Raw genomic sequence first — 8,698 nt, 5'->3', positions numbered from 1 at the left:
TTCCTCGACTCCGGCATCACGGCCGTTAGGTACGATCACGCACTGCCTGCTTTTTCACCGAACACGCAGTTGCCACGGCTCACGGCTACCGCAGAACAGGAAAGATCTCCGCTACCTCGTAGCTCGTAGACGTCTATAATGCATAGTGAAGAAAGAAAATCGCAAAAAAAACGCTTAAAAATACAGTTGTCATGCCAAGCTCAAGCCAGAAGCTGGGGACTTCCCAGAACTCCCCACGACGACATGGATTTTCACATGGAGGACGAGGAGGAAAGCCCGGAAATGAGAGCGGAGCCAGGAAAACTCGAATGCCCTCCACAACTGAAACGAGGAGCGTAAAAATGTTGCCAGAGTTTTGGTGGACACGGCGCCTGGGCCTCTTCTGGTTTGCCTGCTGACCAGAACACCCCACTGTCGCTGTCACAATCGACGACGCTTGAGGACGCAGCTGCAGGTGGAGGAAACGACTCCGACGTCTCCATGGATGCCGACTCGGATGACGGCGTGGGTGTCGCTGTAGTGGGCGCCGCAGGTTTCCTCTCTACTTACTAAGAAACTCATGGCCGTCACGAGGCACACAAGCGGGCAGCGGCAGCCATTTTGGTCTTTATCAGTGTTGCTGTCTTGCAGACTCACCGCTAACTTTGACGAGGTCATTTGTAAGCAACACTGCCGGAGATGCAGCAACGTGGAATCTTCGGACACACTTCTGCAGCTGAAATGCTACGAAGCGCATTTTTTATTCGCGTTCAGAACGACGCCAGTCGCGCGCAGCCGCCAGAGCAGGGAGGACAAGCTGATACTTCTACAGCTGACCGACAGAAAACGCACAAACAGCAAAATGACGGTGCCCATGAAAAGTCTCCGTGTAAACAAATGTCAAGTCATGGAAATTAACCAGTGCTCACGGCGGCGGCACAGAACAATGGGAGAAAAGTGTGGCGATACTCTGTAACCTTGTGTAGTGACAGTAGTTGGGCGCGCGTTTAGCTTTAGTCACGGCTTTAGCAGCTTTAGTGTTTCGTTCAACTTTCTTTAGGAACGGTTAGTAATGTTTACTACCATCGCTACTCTTTTTCGATGAGGCGACAAAATGAATGTGTGCCTGGTGGGGAGGAGGAGCATCAGATAGCGATATGGATATGAAGCGTGTTTACTAGATCCGTATTGGCAGTGAGCATAGCCGAGGGGTCTTATAGATTTTTTTTAAGTTCACCAATAAGTTGTCCGGAATACATAACGCAAACTGTTGGACCAATAGCCGAATATAGTTTAGGTCCATTACATAAATATGCAATACAGCAACAAAATTTATACACGTGAGTCAAACGATACTGATTACAATAAATTGCACGAAAATCAAATAATTACAACAGATTGAACAGAACAAATAAGGAACGGGAGTTCACGCGATGTTGGGCAGGTAGTACCTTTTTAGTGCAAATACAAAAATATTAGTGTTTTTGATTTCTATGGGAAAAGTGTTCCAAACCATTGCTCCGCAATATTGTAGTAGCCGTTGACCATAAGTATTTCGTGTTACAGGCAAGTTAAAATTCACGTTACTAGCATTCCTAGTGTTTCTTGTAGGTAACACAAACAAATTAATTGAAAAAGGATGGAAATCGAGAATAATTTTTTTGACAACTACACAGACCTTCATTTCACGGACAAGCAAGAATGGAAGTATTTGAAGCTCAGAGATGGTTCAATGTAGCCTAGCGCAGAGGTCTTACCACCCTACATCCATTCGTCGGCCCATACGTCGAATGCCGCCTGTATGGACTGCAGGGTGAAACATTTTACTGCCTTGTCTCCTATTGCGGACTCATAAAAAAAGGGCGCGAGGACGACGACGACGTGTCAAATGACGCTACGCAAGGGCGCATGGGCGCAGGGGCGAGACGCTGGGAATGAGAGGGTGAGGCCGCGCTTCAAATTGTCGTTCAAAAAGTTGACACGTAAGCCCCGAAAGCTTCCTTGGCGACATGATTTATTCACACGGAATAACACGGGGTATGCTGTGTCGGGAACATGCGAAGGCTTTAGATAGAGTTGTGGAGTAGCTGAATTGTATAGAACTGTTTATTTGCGTTAAAAAGTAGGCTCTAGCGCAGGTGAACAAAAAAATACCAGTATCAAACACACAAAATCAGCTGGGGGGGGGGGGGGGGGGCAGGGATTTGTAATACGCATTTTAAAACGTTTTTCACTAATTCCGTCAACGACAGCTTCAATCCTGTTTAAATTGAGCAAAAGGCACACTTTGGGAAATCACAGTACGTATTCGTGTAATGACAGGTGCAGGAAAGAAAGCATGAAGAAAGGACACAACTTTCATTATTTCCGTATTCAATAAAGTTAGCAGTTACTAGGGCTCGCGTCATTTCGAAACGTTCAAGCACGCGTACAGATAGAGATACCCACACGCAGTGAGACCCCATGGAGAACATACATACACACACACAACCAACCACACAAACACACATCCCCCAAATACAACGAACGAAAAGTTGCGGTACGGCTCTATGTCTGTTTTCTTTTTTCATCGCAGTTCCTAAAGAAACAACTACGAAAGGCGGCGTTAGTACAAAGAACAAACAAAAACGATGAATTTGCGGGAGCCCGCATGGAAATGTGACTCTCCGGGTAACGATACAAGACTTCCTCGTCGCCCAAAAGATATCCAAGCGGCTTCTTTTTCGCATTTTATCGCGCAGCTCTCGCTCGCGAAACGTTCGCCCCTTCTCGTGACTTTTAGCAACATCAGCGAGCGGTGGCGGCGGCGGCGGTGAATGCAGTAGCTTAACGTTAAGGTGTGGTGCCGCGGGAATGGCGTATATTCCACCAGTGATGGGTGCCGCGGCAAGCTGCACGGGTCATTTGCGTTTTTCCCAATTTTTAGGAGTAGCTGGCGCGTTCCGAATCCAGAGATCTTCAAGTCACGGTCCTCGTTCACCGAAATACCTGTTTCGCCGCCGCCTTCTCGGCCATATACATTACATACTGCCGAACGTCCGGACACCGTGTCTGCGCCACTGTATTACAGGCCAACGGAATGGAGAGCTTTTTTCCAGCGTGTTGCGATGTTGTGCTGTCCGGTTTATACGTTACTCATGGTACAACGCACTTAAGTTTGAATTTTCTTTTTCCGCATCATAAGTAGGGTGAAAGAGACTGCGTATATCTGTTATTCAAATGTCTATACTGTGGGGGCCGATTCTTTTTGTCAAGTGATATAGTTGAGTTGTTTAGCTTCGAAGAAAATATATTCACCGAAGCACTCTATTGTCGTTGCTTCTTCCGACGCGATTTCTGTGAAGGGGGTTATCACTGTCCCGCCTAAACCATTACACACGAGAGAACTAAACATTCTGGGGAAGCCTTTTTGTTATTCCCATTAACGGGAAAAACACTGAACAGAGTTGCAACCACGCTTTGGTCGCTTCTCGCGGTTATTGGGCACAGCGTAACCTACACGTCAAGTCTATTTGGACTCTCTCAGTGGCTAAGGCGTTGCGCTGCTGAGCACGAGGACGCGGGTTCGATTCGCGGCCGCGGCGGCCGATTTTTTGATGGAGGCGAAAAGCAAAAAACGCCCGTATGTACGAGATTTCGGCGCATGTTAAAGATCCCCAGGTGGTCAAAATTATTCCGGAGCCCCCCACTATGGCGCGCCTCATCGCCTGCGTTGCGTCGGCGCGTTAAACCCTACAATCAATCAATCACACCTGTGTTCTAAATAATTAAAGTTACAACTAATGAAAGTGAATAATCACAACAGCACACCATGCGTTTCAAAAGCAGTAGGGTATGCCAACAATTTGATGCTTGCAAAAGTGACTGCACCATGCCTTTTGCCCTTGAAGGCGACATCCGGCACTGATTTCTCTAACGAAAAAATGCAGAGGAAGACAAGACATCCACTGCGCCTAAATTCAAAGCCAAAGGATAGACGGGAAGCATTTAATCCAGTCATGACTTCCGAGCGGAATGCCGGACTGCTGCCTCACCCCCCTCCCCCTTGTCGTCACTGGCAGCGACAGGTTCTGCGCTTCTGACCTGGGACATGATGTCCCCACCGGTCAGCTCACCACACACCAAGACACTTCAAAGTGTCGTCTTCCAGAAATACGCCTTCAGAAACGTCCACCATGGCATTTTAGATTTGTGTTACCCGATTTAACCTTTTCTCTCCGTTCTTCTCTCCACTCCGGAGGCGACGCAGCATCGTGAGTAGGCAGCGGGTGCGTTCTCTGGCCGTGTACAAGGCGCCAAGCCCCCGCGGCGCGGTGGCGCGTAGGTGGAACAATAGAGCTTCATTCAGTAATAACTGGAGAGTAATCTGACGCTGCGATTGTTTGCTGCGATGGACGTGATGGATAGTTGTGGATTCGGAATGGCGCTTGATGGCTTCGCGGAAAGTACTACGGATTAGATTGTGCAGCCAGTTTTGTTTTTATCACGGTCTTGCATGAAAGCATTTGCTTATGCAGGGTGTCGGGAAGAAGCGTTCAAAAATACTTCTCCCCTTGAACTGCATGTCGCACGGACGCTGACGCTGTGCTGAGTGGAAATGTTCTATAACCAAAGTTGCGGATCGGGTGGGCTATCAATTCATTGCCGGCACAGAAAACACTAATGACTGCGCTGTTAACGGAGAGTTTGCCTGCGAATTAGACGTTTTGGCAGCGCTCCTACCACAGTGCAATGTATTTTCGAAACTTATGAAGATTGCAAACTGCTTGTGGCAGCCCCACTTTTCGTGCGAACGCCGGTGTGAACGCCGGCTCCTACGGCGTAGAACAGCCGGACCGGCAGCCGATAGGAACGCAGCTGGTTGAATGTCAGTAATTCAGTCTAAAATAACTTCTCCAAAGCCAAACAGGTCCTTTCTTTTTAGGAGGGCAAAAACTTTTTTCTTATTAATAACAACTACAAGCGCTGAAACTTTTACGAATAGTTTTTAAAAGAAGTCCGCGTCCCGCGGTAGTTGGCGGAAAATGGCAAACGCACTCCGCAAACCTCCTCGACTGCGCTGCATTTTATCTGAACGCGCTCTTTTATTTCGTTCGAAACCAGTTTTTAGGAACTAAATTTTCTTTGCACAGAGTAATTTGTCAATAGCCAACCGCGCAGTAAATGTTTTCTCGTAGAAAGACCTAGTATGCGCTGCCGTAGCCACGTTCCGATCAAACGCAATCCGGTTCCACTATTACTCATCGTTCACATCGAAGCGTGAGCGCCGTCTTGGATTTCGCGTTGACACTACCGCCAGATTCCTCTCTATTTATTATTGTATGAGACTCTATGGTTTGAATTACCCTTGGCGGAACCTACTTGCGTTCGAATAAACGGGCTTTTTTACCCACAGACGTTTATGGAGCTTTAGCGAACCAAACCTTACAGTTAGAGCTATCCATACATTCTAATTATTGAAGTTCAAAGTAGCGAGCTTTTAGTATTTTGGAACTCTCATACCTAAATACACTTCTTTTCGAAGAATTGGTTGAACCTTTGGACGGCCATTTCAAGCGAGTGACAAACAAATGGACAGATGGACGGACGGACGGACGGACGGACGGACGGACGGACGGACGGACGGACGGACGGACCGACAGACAGACAGACAGACAGACAGACAGACAGACAGACAGACAGACAGACGGACGGACGGACGGACAGACGGATGGATGGACGGACGGACCAAAATTTTGTGTTTAGGCAGCCGAAGACAGACTATCGTCATTGAAACAAGTTTCTCGGGTCAGTTAAGCCTGCTTACGTGCCTTGAAGGCGAAGGGTGTTGATACTTACCGATGACCTTTTTATTGCTCTATTGTATTTGTATCTCTTACCTTGATTTTGTTTATTGGCCTTGTATGCGTTCTACCTCCCATTTTTATTCTTAGAGTAAAGTTTATTTCCTCTCTCTCTCTCTTGCTATCGCTTTAATTTCTCGCCTTTTAATGTGAATTAATTCAACAAGCATACTAGCAACACCCACCATGGCTCCCCCCAAATCAGATTTCCGCGTGGCTTGGGTGCTCCTGTTCTCCTCACGTGTCCTAACGCTCACGTTTCACGCGGCACGCAATGTTGTGACGTTAGTTAAACTTGCACAAGCGTACGAGGGGGCATCGCACTCGGGTTGTACTCTGGAGGCCATATTTCAAATTTTTTGCGAACGCCAACTCATTTGTTTAAAGCGAAGGCCTTATGAGTCTACGGGACAAGCACGCGCGTAGTGAATTTCAGAAAAAGGGGATCCAAAAAAAGTTGGATGAATTTGAAAAACTTAAGGGGGGGCCTGGGAGCGTGAGCCCAGTATCGCGCGACAAGTAAGGGAAACGGCGTTTGGGGAGTATGGCTGGAGGAGGGCTCTGAGAAAGGGCAACTGCAGTCTGAGACTAGAAACGGATATGGCTGACGATCGGAACGAGATTTTTTTGTTTTTTTTTTTGGGGGGGGGGAGGGGGAGGGGAAATCAAGTTAGGACGAGCGTGGCCACAAAGTTTAACGTGTTCCCCAGCAGAAAAATAGGTGGCTCCTGTCAATGGCGAGCGCGCGGAACCAGCTTCGGAGAGTACCGTACAGGGGCTGGTGAAGTTGTGATGGGAGCGGCCGCAATGTTCAACCGAATGTTGAACAGCAGATCAACAGAACGCCCAACTAGAGCTCTCAACCTTCTCGTTTTTAAAAAGTTCTAAGCCTCTCGCGAAATTTCTTATTTATGGTTTACAGCGGCGGCCGTTTCTTTGCGGGCAACCACAACAGCAGTTTTTATAAAAATAGGGCGCATTAGGCTTTCGCTTTAAAAAGAGAAACTGCTACATGCTGCCGCGCCGACCATAAGCGGTGTTGGTGACGTGGTCCAGATAACGTGGTTTAATTCGTTTCGGCAAGTGGCGATGTATTACCATTGGGTGGTTCGGGCAGCTGAAGGCTTTGTCTATTTGACTCTAATCGCGAGCGCACTTTATGTCGCTTCCACCCCGGGCGCCTCAACTTGAGTTTAACCTCACGAAAATAATTTGTTTTTCTTTAAATAACTAATAACCCTTGTGGTTGTCATGGTGTGACCTCGTGTAGTAATCGTCAGTTATCGTTTTGTATTTGAAACACTTTTTTAATTTCAATTTTTGATAAAGTTATTAGCGACCGAACTCGAAATCTCACCCTCTACTAGTTACGTACTTTTGAGTTGTCTTTCGGAGTTTGTATATTTTGATTTCAACCGGTACAGTAATTGACCTAGACACGGTTTCGTATTTTGTTTGAGCAACGTTTGCCTTGGACTTAACATTTTTTATGGCGGTTGAGTAGCAGAAGAAAGTAATCTTGGTATTTGGGCCGCTTTTAACGCATTTGCCAAATCATAATTCTGAGACCAACCGAAAAAGTGATCAGAGCTGCAAGAAAAATCAAAGCCCCTTATTTAAGATAAAGTTGGTTAAAACGCAATGCTTTTTCCCATAAACCCTGAGTCAAAGTCAAAGTCTAAAATTCAAACTGCTCCGACCGTGTCAGGGCACCATTACCGGCTAGACGTTGGCTTGATAATGCGAGGGACCCATGTTTCATTCCGACCACGGGAAGCGTTTTTTTTTTTGTGCATTTGATGTGGTTTCACTTATTATCATCATCTTTTTGAAAATCCCATTGTCTTAAGTTGGCTTCCCTGCACTGCGTTTTACTCTGGCGTCGACGCCACCAGTGAGACAGAACGTTTCGCTTTAAAAGGCGCGTAAAACAAGAGCTGGGGGCTTTTGAGTTGGCTTCTCCTATTGCGCAGTTGTCTTACAGGACGAGCACGCTTTACAGTGGGCTTCCAGCTTTTGCTCGAAAGACGAAAAAAAATGGCGCAGCTTGCACTAGTGGGGCAATGCTAGAGAAACAGTGAAGCTGTGGGTAAACCTTGCTTTTTCTCGTTTTGCATAGTGTTGCTGGATTTTGTTAGGCATTGCTAAGTTTTGTTGGGTTTTGTGACATTTTTTGTAGGCTAGGCTAAGTGTTGAGGAGTAAGGCCAGGCTTAGCCGGATTTACGAGGCCGTTTCACTCGGTCCCCCACACTGGAAACGGATCCGAGGAGAGACGCTAGGCCGATCCCAAGCTCTGCTGTTTCTTCAACGTTGCACCACTAGTGCAAGCTTTTTTTTTACGTTTTAGTAGCCCAAGAAAGACTACCCTTACAACGGTATACTAATGGGTGCGCATACGCATATGCCCTTTGTGCTCACAATCAAGCAGGCTCAAAAGCTCGCTTCACTGTTATAATACACTATCTGCTGTAGTGCATCCTTTACAGACGGCGCAGTTTTTTTTTTACTAACGCCACCGGACCAAGCTCAGGCTTAAAGAGCTCCGCTGTTAAAGATGTGGACGAATTCTACAGGTAGATGGGTATAGATATTGAAAAAAAGGTTCTATTGCGTGCCGTTGCAAAATGGCCCCTTTCAAATGGTTTTTTGAAGTATTCTTCTGCGCCTACAAACGAGACGCGCTGCTCTCTCGAGGCCACGAGACATTGGGCCATCCACGGCTTCGACGCCGGGCGCCACGTCCGCCTCTGGTACAGGCCTGGTGAGCTCAAAGGCTCCTCTAGTTGTCGACCTTGCATCATCACCAGGGGCAGCTTTGGCTCCCTCCTTTCCGGCTGCGGAAAGTGCAACTAGTGCTCGCCGTCCTGCTGCTCGG

The sequence above is a fragment of the Haemaphysalis longicornis genome, unplaced genomic scaffold (assembly GCF_048455015.1).
Source record: "Haemaphysalis longicornis isolate Haplotype H1 unplaced genomic scaffold, Haemaphysalis longicornis Haplotype H1 scaffold_4, whole genome shotgun sequence".
NCBI classification, from domain to species: Eukaryota; Metazoa; Arthropoda; class Arachnida; order Ixodida; family Ixodidae; genus Haemaphysalis; species Haemaphysalis longicornis.
The sequence above is the reverse complement of the archived record's forward strand: the minus strand, read 5'-3'. Positions refer to the sequence as shown.